This window comes from Vigna unguiculata, chromosome 10 (genome assembly GCF_004118075.2).
Source record: "Vigna unguiculata cultivar IT97K-499-35 chromosome 10, ASM411807v1, whole genome shotgun sequence".
Classification (NCBI taxonomy): domain Eukaryota; kingdom Viridiplantae; phylum Streptophyta; class Magnoliopsida; order Fabales; family Fabaceae; genus Vigna; species Vigna unguiculata.
The window spans coordinates 26,281,732-26,294,586 of record NC_040288.1 but is presented as its reverse complement, the minus strand read 5'-3'; positions in this window follow the sequence as shown (position 1 = coordinate 26,294,586).

Genomic DNA, 12,855 nt, shown 5'->3' with positions numbered 1-12,855 from the left:
TCTTGTTATCAAAGACTGTATAAATATGGAATCACTTTTGGTCTGAAGGTCAAAGTCGTTGAAGAGTTTTGATAGTAGCAACTGCCCCAACTTTGAGTCATTCCCGGAGAAGGATTGTTTGCACCCAATTTGACTCGTTTAAGTGTTTATGATTGTGAGAAGTCGAAGTCGTTGCCCGATCGGATGGGAACTCTTCTCCCAAAGATGGAATATCTTAGCGTATCCAACTGCCAACAAATTGAGTCATTCCCTAGAGGGGCTATGTCACCTGACTTGAGAACAGTTTTGATCACGAATTGTGAGAAACTACTAACCAGTAAAACATGAGTATGCATGAACTCCTTTCCGGAGGAGAGTTTGCTCTCTCCCTACCTTAAGTATCTGTGGCTCTATTACTTGTCAACTCTGGAGACATTGGAGCGTAAGGGCTTTCTCCTACTCACGTTGCTACAGGAATTGTACATTGAAAGTTGTAAGAAGCTGGAGAATATTGCGAGAGAAAGACTGCCTGTATCTCTAATAAAATTAAGCATAAGGGATGTCCCTGCAAAAACTATGCCACAAGAAAGACCGAGAAATTTGGCCTAAAATTTGCCATGTACGTGGAATAAAGATTGACGGTAGATGGATTTAACGAGCAAGGATTATGAGCCGGCAATTCTCCTTCTTTAACTTACGTCATCAACCTCTAACCATGAAAAACTATTGTTGTCAATGTTGTCTTTCATTTCATGTCTTTGTTCTTTCAAATTTAAGTTAATTTTTTCGTTCAACTAGTCTTAAATTAGTTAATTGTTCAGTTTGATACTTGACTGGAATTGCAAGTCTAAACGAAACCTAACTTTTTCTATATATTTTATTTGGTGTGAACATTCGTGTCAATTTAATTTAAATGCCTTACTTCAGGTCTTTTTCTCATTCTTAGTAGTTTGTCTATCGCTGCCAAGATTCTGCTTAGTATTGTGGTGAATATAGAAGACAGATGATTTCCACTGAAATTTCTTTTGAGAGGGTAAATTGAATTGATGTAATCCATTCATGTTTTTTTTTTTAAACTGAAACTTATAGTAGTTTTATGTTAAATACATCAAACAGCTGGTTGAGGACAAAATTAAATTCATGACTCTAGAAAACTGCTATTTGTTTTTCAGATAAGCCGGATTGGCTAAGAGAAACTACACCTGTTAGATTTAAATTCAACTTTGAATTAGATCTCAACAGGACGAATTTTAGTTGGAAGCCTTTTCATGGGGTTTAATGTGGCGTATGAAAAGCTATACAAACCACAAACCAACTAGGAGAGCATCTTGGTTTACCTCTTTTTATTGATTTTCCTGTCAAGTTTGCGTCCTGGTATATAACTGGCCCTTAAACTGATAGCGATTTCAAATTCTCTGCTACACATATCTGAAGTTTTGTTTTTCCCATTATTCTTGTGTTAATGGAAATTGTAATATACTTCCCTTTAGCAGGTCATCACTTTTGTGTTTGATGGACCGGATTTTGGTTGAATGCATCTGAAAGTTATATCTCAGCATGCGGAGGTTGAACTTCTCATACTGCTTGTTATCAATTTGAAATGCTGAAAATAGACTGTACATGTTGAAAGGACTGAATCCCATCTCATAACTACTGATCTGAACTAACACCAATGCACTGAATGAGAAAGAAAGAAAATCTTCGATTCGGAGGTTTTGATGCAAAAGATCAGAGTAGAACTTGTGGTTTCATCAGTGGTCATGGTTCCACTATTTCCTCGGAGATCAAACTCGCACAAAAGAAGCTTCAACACTTATGGATTGAGTTCTGGAATGTAAATTCTATCTTTGACGCCAATTCAAATGACATATTTATGGAAGTCAAATAAATTTTAGTGAGCTGATTTATGATTTTCCGTATTCCATAGCTTGCCCCTTTTTTTTTTTGTGTTTCTATTCTACGTGGGTTCATTTAAAACTGATAAGCTTTTATATTCTATCCTGATTTAGGCAATTTTCTTTATTCTTCCTTTTTGCTATTTCGTATCCTCCTTCATTATACTCAGCTTCATATTGTTTCTTATTACGTTCACATTAGACTCAAAGCTTCATTGTTTCTTATTCTCCTTTACATTAGACTCAACTTCTGATATTTAGTATCAAAGTGGACGGGTGGTTTTATCAGAGCTCATGAAATTCATTGAGAAACAAACATCAAACTCACTGAGAATTCATATTTATATACCATGTTGATTGTATTAAAGGAAGCCATTGTAATTTGAAAGACTTGGTACGTAGGTAGACTAAAACTTCCCATTCATATTATCTTATTGAAACGGAATTCGATGTTATATATGAAAATGCAAAGTTATTTTTGATTTCATGTTTGAAATTTGTTCTTGAATTCTAACAAGAATAAAGACATTCATGATTTGTAGTCTTCACATTGTGAAGACATAAAATATCATTAGAATTTTTCTTCTGTTGTGACAGAGTGATTCAAGGAATTTGATTAGGTCGGCCAATTCCTTATGAACTTTGACTAGTTCAAAGTTTAGTATGTAGACTTGTATATATGGTATCTCATATATTAAGGGTTGGAATCATGTTTTATTTCAAATTTTACTCTAAGTAGAAATAAAAAAAAAATAACAACATATAAGAATAAAGATGCACATATACTTATTGTTTAAAATTTTAAATTGAAAATAATGTCAATATTGCTTTCCAAATATCTTCATCATTTATATATTCTGAATCTCCTAAACACATTTTTTCTTTCCTTCATGCATTAAGGAATCTCTCAAAATATTCATTAATTAAGATAGAGAAGATATTTCAATGTGTAATTTAATATATATATATATATATATATATATATATTAATTTGCTTTGGCAGCAACATGCATACGTTCTAGGTTTTAGGAATTTGAAAGTTTAAAGGACAAATTTGTTTGTCAATGTTATAGAACATTTTCTATAGGCAATTACAAAATTCTTATCACTTTTTAATTATGGTTTTTCTATCCTTGGCTTCATCTGTTTGAATGTTCAGGGTAAGGGTGGAAAAAAATAAAATTTGTGAAATCGAATTCATAATAATTTAAAGAGAATTTATTTCTTCACCCCATATTTCTTTACTCATTTTCCATATTTTTTAAAATTCCAATTATATGCTTATTGTAATTATCATTTTCGATTTTACAATCCGTGTGCATTTCGGATTGTATAATCCACAATGTAAATTTGCATTATGAATTGTACAATTCATAATGTAAAATTAAATTCCAACTTATACAATTATAATGTAATTTTGCATTATAAATTATACAATACAGAATGCACTTGGACTATTGAATCCGAAACTTATATTCACGTCTTTCATCATTGATTCCCATCTTCTTCTTTACATTTTATATTATTGTGATCTTTCCATTTGTTTTAATGGATACTTGTGAATGTTATTGAGGGTGGAGGTGGAAGAAGATGGGGTAGAGTTGGAGGTGGAAAAAGAAGATAGGGTGGGGGTGGAAGTGGAAGATAAATATGGAGTGGAGGTAAAGGAAAGTATGGAACGTGGGAGAGGAGGAGAAAAGAAGAGAATGGAAAATTTAACATTTCACCTTGCTGTCTACATATAGTCATTTGTTTGTACCACACTTATGTATTTACTCGTGAAAATAATCTGTTTTTGCGCATATTATTAATTTTACATATGACACTTCTCAGTATCACCTTTAAAGTAGTAACTTTTTCACAGACAATGTGGCAGTTGTGAGATCCGCGAAATTTAATTAATTAAATAAATAATTAATTAATAAATACGGGTAGGTAGTGTATTTATGACATTAAATTCTAATGAGCATGATGTGGAAAAGTGCTAGCTCAAGCGGTTGAGAGTACTTTGGTTGTGTGAAAGGACTTGGGTTTGAATCCTATGTATGCCATTTGTGTGTTATTTAATTTCTATTGTTTTAGCATTATGTTGGAGCTGTGTTGATTTCGCTTTAGCATGGGGTGGGTTTGAACCTGGATGGACTCAATTTTAAACTCACTTTTTGTTAATAAATGGGGTTGCACGAATTTGAGGATGTTGACAACTGAGGGAGGTTTTGGGACTCAATTGTGTTGACATGAGAAGCCAAGTAGTTTGCTTCTTGAAGATTTAATGAAGATTGAATGAAGCTCTTTTGAACTATCTTGAAGCCATAAAGTAGTTTGTAATTCATGTTGTTGACCTTAAAGCATTAATTAGCTGTAGTTTGGTCTTTTGTGTGTTTTTAATCTTTTCAACTATCTTGAAGCCATAAACATTGGAATGAAGTCTACATTGATGAAGGAAAGGAGATTTGATGATATCCATGGTGATCAAGGCTGGAATGTGTGCTCTCCATGTACTTACATCATTAAGAAAGTGTGCTTGTAGTTTGTAATTCATGTTGTAGACCTTAAAGCATTAATTAGATGTAGTTTGGTCTTTTGTGTGTTTTTAATCTGTTGAATGGTTTTTCAACAGGTTAAAATATCTCTTTTAATCTGTTGAATGACTTTTTAACAAGTTAAAAGGTTGGCTGCAGTAGTCTTAAACAGCAACAAATTCAATCAGTTGATTTAGTCTTTAATCGACTGATTTCACTTAAGTCAAGTGAAATCAACCGATTGATTTGAAAATCAACCTGTTAAATTTCGTAACAGTTTGACTATAAAAGCTGTGATTTTCGAAAGAGAAGTCTGTTGATCATTTTAGAGCATAATTTGGTTCTGGAAACTTGTGGAAACTCTCTCCTTCGTGATCATAGGTGTTGTAGCTGTTGAAGATTGATCTTGGATCAATTCTTGAAGCTTTTGGCTTGGTTTGAAGCTTGGAGAAAGTGGTTTGTGGGGGGCAAGGTTGTGCTACCACTGAGGTTTGATCTTTCTCAAGCTTTGTGTGTGTGCCTGGTGGTTTTCCAGGTCTGCAAGAGGGTTCTTGCTGTGCTGGTATGATTCTTGTGTGATTCAAGAGTCTTTTGTGGTGTTTTTCCATATTTTGGAAGTGTAAGGGTGGATACTTTGTAAAACTTTTGAAATAGTGCAAAGTCAAGCTAAGGTTGCCTTGACAAACTAGATGTAGCTCAGGTTTGAGTGAACCAGTATAAAAATTTGTGGTGTCCTCTCTTCTCTAACCTTTCTCTCTTGCATTTTCATTTTAAAGTTTCAAGAACTTGTGCTTTAATAATCTTTTTGATGTTCTTGCATGTTTTCATAGAATCTTAAGCATTGAGCATGTTTGTATAATCATTTGGAATTGGTCTTGATCATTCTTGAGCATTATTTCTGATCTAAAATTCAAATTCGCATTTCTGCATTTTTCCCAGTATTTTAGTCGACTATTTTTCAGTTTCAATCGATTGATTATACTAGAACAGAATCTGTTTAGTAAAATCAATCTGTTAACTCTGTTTTTGATCGATTGAAAGTGTATATAGTTCAGTACTGTTTGCATCCTAACTTGGTGATCTATTTGATTCAATTAAAGGTGGTTGTTAGATTGCAAAGATAGCCTAAAGTTTTAACTAGCCAATTAACCCCCCTTCTTGGCTTTTCAACCATTTCAAAACTAACAATTGGTATCTAGAGCAAGGTACTTGAAATTTGATCAAGTAAGGTCCTAAATCTATTTTGAACTACTTGAAATGGCTGAAAACAAGTTACCCTTTGGTGAAGGTGCCTCAATTCATAGACCCCCTATGTTTAGTGGCATTAATTACCAATTTTGGAAAATTAGGATGAAAATTATAAGACCCGTGAAATTTAATTAATTATATAAATAATTAGTTAATAAATGCGGGTCGTGGACGCCTTTATGGCATTTAATAATGGTTGATGTGATGTGGAAAAGTACTAGCTCAAATGGTTGAGAGTACTTTGGTTGTGTGAGAGGACTTGGGTTCGAGTCCTAGGTATGTCAATTATGTGTTATTTAATTATTATTGTTTTAATAATATGAATGTGTGTGTTAGGTAAGAATATAGTATTTGAGTTATGTTAGTTGGCAAGAAACATGAATTGGCTTGATGGTTTAGCATTGACTTAATATTTGCAAGGTTGGTGGTTCAAACCTTGGTGAGACCTAAATTAAGTTTTCTTTTTGCTAAACTTGATTTTTGGCAAAGAAGAGAGGAGGTAGAATACCAGCAGCCACGTTAAGGCATTCAAAGGGGCTGAGTTTTGGAGTTTGCACAATTGGGGTATTGAGGGTTGTACGAATTCAGAGAGAGATGGGGAGTAGAGAGTACTTCCTGATACTGTATTTGAAGCAGTTGTTCGAATTCCTTATGATATGCAAGTGAAACAAGTTCTAGCTAATGGTAAAAAGGGAACTTTGAATGTGGGGGCTGTTCTTATTTTACCGGAAGGTTTTGAATTGGCACCCCCCGATCGTATTTCGCCTGAGATTAAAGAGAAGATAAGCAATCTGTCTTTTCAAAACTATCGCCCTACAAAAAAAAATATTCTTGTAGTAGGCCCTGTTCCTGGTCAGAAATATAATGAAATCACGTTTCCTATTCTTTCCCCGGATCCCGCTAGTAAAAGAGATATTCATTTCTTAAAATATTCAGCCACGTTAAGGCATTCAAAGGGGCTGAGTTTTGGAGTTTGCACAATTGGGGTATTGAGGGTTGTACGAATTCAGAGAGAGATGGGGAGTAGAGAGGGGGATTGAACGTTAAGGCATTCAAAGGGGCTGAGTTTTGGAGTCTGCACAATTGGGGTATTGAGGGTTGTACGAATTCAGAGAGAGATGGGGAGTAGAGAGGGGGATTGAAGGGCTGGACAGCGGGAGAGCTTGAGGAGTTGTTGGAATTCAAGGAAAGAACGCAAGCGTATCATTTTAAGCGAAGGAATTTCAGGTTAGGGGAGTTCCTATTGCGTGATTTAATTTTGATATCGTATAAAGTTGTGTCCTGGATCATGGTTGGATTGTGAAAGCTTTGAATCCTGGTTCTGTTGCGTTTTCTGGGATGTTTCCAGAAACCGCCTGGCGGCGCATGAACTGCCGCCAGGCGGCACATGTGGTTGCACCCAGTTTCTGGGTTTTCGTATAATCCGCCTGGCGACCGGGAGGGAACCGCCAGGCTCTATTGTCACTGTTGTTATTTTTCTCTCGTTTTGATGTGTTGTCAGTGATGTTGTGGTAGTGGGTGGTGTTCTTATTGCATATATATGAATTGCATGACGAATTATGGTTTACAGTTCCTAAATTGATGGAAGTTGCATGAACTCGTGAATGGAATTGAGGGGATAGGGTTTATGCGGAATTGGGGATTTCATAGTCGCACTAAATTAAAGGGAAAAGGTTAATGGAATTTTACTTATTGAAAGCTTTAGGAATGGATCATGAACCTAAACATGTGAGTTCAACCTTTTGAGTCGGTAAATTGAATGAAATCAGAGTTGTTGTGAACGAGGCAAGGTTCGCAGGTGTAGGAACCGCCTAGCGGCACCATATTGGCCGCCAGGCGCCACACCAGAGGTGCGTGGTGTGTTAATTCATGAAAAATGTTGTTTTTCGTACATTTCGCGCAATAGTAACCACCGGGCGGTAGTTTAGTCTCGTCGGGCGCCAGTCGTTTGATTATGGGCGCTAGGCGCCACCAATTTTTCTGGTTCGTGCAGTTTTCGTAAAACTGCATTTCTCGGTTCGTTAACCGTCCGATTTAGGTGAAATTTTGACAAGTGGTCCATAACATGTGGTTCTTCACTTTGAACGGTGGAGATTGGATTTTGAAGTCAGTAGCTAGAGATATATGTCACTCAATATTGCTGATTTTGGAGTCGTTAAAATGTATGAATAAGCCCTTGATTAGTTCAAGTAAATTCTAATGAAGCATAATTGGGCTATCAATTTGAATGTTCCTTTGGGTTAGTCACATGTGGAGAATTGGTTTGGTGAAGGCATGGGTGTCAATATTAAATTGCATCGGTGCATAAGATCATGTGCTTAAAATTGTTAGAGTGTTGCTGCTTATATTTTGTTCGAGCATGCTTGGGATGGTCTATATGACTAGGGGATGAATTCACATGTGAGATGCTATAAGGCCTAGAACATTATATATGGCAATGCTTTTCATTAGGGGTACTCTAGAATGAGAGCAACCTGTGTGAAGTATGCTTGAACTTGAGCTAAAGCCAATAATGTGCAAGTACTGGTGTAGCAACTGGCAGTACGTGTCCCCCGCCAGGCAATCTGGAAGTGGTAGCGACTGGTGGTACGTGTCCCCCTCCAAGCAATCTGGAAGCGGCAGCGCCTAGCGGTACGTGTCCCCCACCAGGCGATTTTGTTGTAGCAGATTGGTGTTATGCTTGCTATGATGTGTGTGATCTACAAGGCTTCTAGGATATCTTAAAGGTCGGCTTGCTGGTGTCCCTTGAGTTGAGCTCGGAACATATCCCTTGAGTTGAGCTCGGGATAGGGGTTAAGCACGTGGCATTCCTCGAGTTGAGCTCGAAATGGCATCCCTCGAGTTGAGCTCAAGATGGCGGATGAACACGAGGAACCCTTGAGTTGAGCTCGGGTTGGCGAGTGTTGCCGGTGTGAGTGAGCTGGTTGTGGCCAGTACGGATGGGTCCAGATAGATTGCCCTCCTCAGTAGTTGATTGACGAGTTTGGTAGTCTTGGGACGTTACGAATTATGTTCGTATATGGGAACTTCACTTGGCGTTACGGTGTATGATCCGTAGCATGGTTACCCGCACGTGCTCTATCGGTTGTGACTGATAGGTATGGCAGCAAGTCACCTTGAGGTACTCACTAGAAGATGTAGAACACGAATAACATGGTGGTGGCCATGTGATGTGATATCAAAGGATAGAATTCCTTTAGTGTGATTGTGTGATTGGTATATTTGTGCCATATATATATATATGTTTATTTTGTTAGCTCACCCTATATGTTTGTGTTTGGCGATGATCGTGTACGCGGTACACGGGAGCAGATGATGTTGCAGGTGGATCTGGTGAGGCTTAGCAGCAGAGCGGGGAAAACTCATGGGAACAATTTTATAGAGTTTTATCATTTATGGTTTTGGAATAAAGATGTAATCTATTATGAGACTGTTTTGGTATTTTATTGAAATTTTGAGAAGATTTGAACTTAGAGTTATATTTATTGTGAAATAAATTCTTTGAAATTCTAGCACTTTTATGGAAATGGATTTATAATAAATGTGATTTTATTTTCTTATTTTATATTATATTTTAAACTCATAATATTCGGTCGGGATGTTACAAAAAACTTTATTGAGTCAATAGATCAAGGGATATGGGATGCAATCATAAATGGACCATGTACTCCTAAGCATATTGTTGATGATCTGCAGGTTAATAAGCCATGGACTCAATGGAATGAGGAAAAAAGGAGGAAAGCCCAATATGATTGCAATGCAAAGAATATCCTCACTTCATCTCTAACATGGATGAGTTTTTTCGTGTTTCGTAATACAAGAGTGCCAAGGAAATGTGGGAGGTTCTTGAAGTGACTCATGAAGGAACCACTGATGTTAAGAGAGCTAGAAAGCATGCCTTGATTCAAGAATATGAGTTATTCAAGATGAAACAAGGAGAATCCATAGCGGATGTGCAAAAGAGATTCACTCACATAGTCAATCATCTCATAGGTTTGGGTAAGGAATTTGACAAGGAAGAGTTAAACATCAAGGTGCTAAAGTGTTTTGATAGATCTTGGCAACCAAAGGTCACGCCTATCTCAGAAACAAGAGATCTATCCACTTTGACTATAGCTGCATTGTTTGGTAAGCTCAAGGAGCATGAGATTGAGATGCAAAGGCTTAATGAGCTTGAGTCAAGTGAGAAAAAGGTCAAGAACATAGCTTTGAAGACTAGCACCAAGAAAAATGAGGAACTTGAGGATGAGGTGGCTGAATCAAGTGAAAGTGAGAACTTGAATCTCCTTGTCAAGAGGTTTGGTAAGTATCTCAAAAGGAAAGGTATCAAAGGTAATCCCAAGAGGTATACTTCCAAACACAATGAATCAAACTCTTCTAATTTTACATGTTATAATTGTGGAAAACAAGGACATATCAAAATTGAATGTCCAAATGCTAATAAAGAAAAGGAGAAGAATGTTAATAGGAAAAAGAAGAAGAAGTCAAAGGAGAAACGTGCATACATTGCATGGGAGGACAATGATGATTCAACAACAAGTAGCTCCTCACAAGATGAGAGTGAAGAAGCCAACTTGTGTCTCATGGCTGGCTATGAGTCATCTTCCTCAAGCCAAGTAAGTTCTCTAGACTTAAATGACTATAATCAATTGTTGCATGATTTTGAAGAGTTGCATAATGAAGCAAACAAGATTTCTGCATTAAACAATCGGTTGAAAGGCTTAAACAATTGGCTCGAAAGCAAAGTTAGTCAACTGGAAAAAGAAACAGCGGATTTAAAAACTGATTTTGAACATTTGAAAATGATTTACAGTAATTCAACCGACTGTTTTAGAAATCAGTTAGCTAAAAAATCCCGTGAAAACTGCACAGTTTTGAAAAATCAAGTGAAATACCTTATAAAGACCTATGCAAGGTTCACAAGAAGAGAAGCAAACTTAGAGGCTATTCTTGGTTCACAAAATTGTGTATTTGGCAAAGCTGGACTTGGTTTCAATCCTTCTTTTCAAAAGAAAACCAAGAAGTTCTCTAGTTTCTTTTCTAAAAGCATGCCAAGTGACATGCCATTCATTTCATGCAACTATTGTATGCAAAAAGGTCATGTTATTAAGAATTGTCACGCTAGAAAATATGATGTTCCTAAGGGATTATGAAATGGATCCCAAAAGGATCAAGAAAGGCATAACCATGATGGACCTAACCTATCAAAGGGTACCAAATAATCCAAATCTGTTTTGCAGGTCATGAAAGGTGATAAGAAAGATTTGTGGTACCTTGATAGTGGCTGTTCTAGACATATGACAGGAGATAAAACCAAATTTGCAAAGTTGGAGTTGAAGGAGGAAGGGTTTGTAACCTATAGAGACAACAACAAAGGAAGAATCCTTGGAAATGGAGTCATAGGCAATGAATCCTCTTTCAACATCAAGAATGTGCTGCTGGTTGAAGGACTCAAACACAATTTGATAAGTATAAGTCAACTATGTGATAAAGGCTTTAAAGTCATGTTTGAACCAAATAGTTGTTTGATATATGATGCACATGGTAGTATTGTTTTGATAGGCAAGAGAGTCAATAATATATATCTACTTGACTTGCATCATGCATCATTTAGCATCCATTGTTTGCTTACAAAAGAGGATGATACTTGGTTATGGCATAGAAGACTTTGTCACATACACATGTAGCATTTCAATCGGCTGAATAGAAAACAGCTGGTTGAAGGACTACCAAAACTCAAGTTTGAGAAGGATAGAGTGTGTGAAGCATGTCAAAAAGGAAAACAAATTAAGGTTTCTTTTAAATCTAAAAATATTGTTTCAACTGAAAGACCTTTAGAGATGCTTCACATGGATCTATTTGGTCCATCTCGAACCATGAGCCTTGGTGGCAATCTTTATGCATTAGTCATTGTTGATGATTTCTCTAGGTACACATGGACTTTGTTCTTAGCTGCCAAAAATGAAATTTTTCATGCTTTCAAAAGACTTGCCAAGATGCTTGAAAATGAAAAGAGTTCCAAGATAGTGTCTATTCGAAGTGATCATGGTGGGGAATTTCAAAATGAAAAATTTGAACACTTTTGTGAAAAGCATGGTATCAACCATAATTTTTCTACACCAAGAACACCCCAAAAAAATGGTGTTGTTGAGAGGAAAAATAGATCACTTGAGGAGCTAGCTAGAACTATGTTGAATGAAAACTCACTACCTAAGTACTTTTGAACTGATGCAGTCAACACTGCTTGCTATGTCTTAAATAAAGTGTTGATTAGGCCAATTTTGAAGAAAACCCCTTATCAGCTTTTCAAAGGGAGAAGGCATGTTTTAAGTCACCTAAAAGTATTTGGATGTAAGTGCTTCATCTTAAATAATGGCAAAGAAAGTCTTGGCAAATTTGATGTAAAAGCGGATGAAGGTGTTTTTCTAGGCTATGCTACACAAAGTCATGCATATAGAGTCTATAATAAGAGATTGATGACTGTTGAAGAGTCTATGCATGTATTTGATGAAACTAACCCAAAATTGCAAGATCAAGCGTCAAAGAATGCAGATGAGGAAGATCTACTGCAGGAGCAGATTTTTGCTGCAGAAAAGTCCATTACTGCAAGAAATTAGTTGGTTGAAAAGGAAAAACAATCGACTAAAAAAGTTGCAGACAACAAATTGCCTAAGGACTGGATCCAGCCTAGAGGTTTATCAAAGGACAACATCATAGGTGATATCAAACAGGGAGTATCTACTAGACGTAGGATTGTATTTTGTGAACATGTTGCATTTGTATCTCAAATTGAACCTAAGAATGTGAATGATGCTTTGAATGATAGTAATTGGATTGTGGCTATGCAAGATAAACTCAATCAATTCACAAGAAATGATGTGTGGTTTCTAGTGCCTAAAACTGATGATATGAATATAATTGGAACTTAATGGGTTTTAGAAACAAAATGGATGAAGATGGTAATATATTAAGAAACAAAGCTAGACTAGTTGCTAAAGGTTATAATAAAGAAGAAGGCATTGATTTTGATGAAACTTATGCACCTGTAGCTAGGCTAGAAGCTGTGAGATTACTCTTAGCATATGCTTGCATGTGTAACTTTAAATTGTATCAAATGGATGTGAAAAGTGCATTCTTGAATGGTTTCCTAAATGAAGAAGTGTATGTATCACAACCTCCTGGATTTGAGGATCATCTTTATCCTAACCATG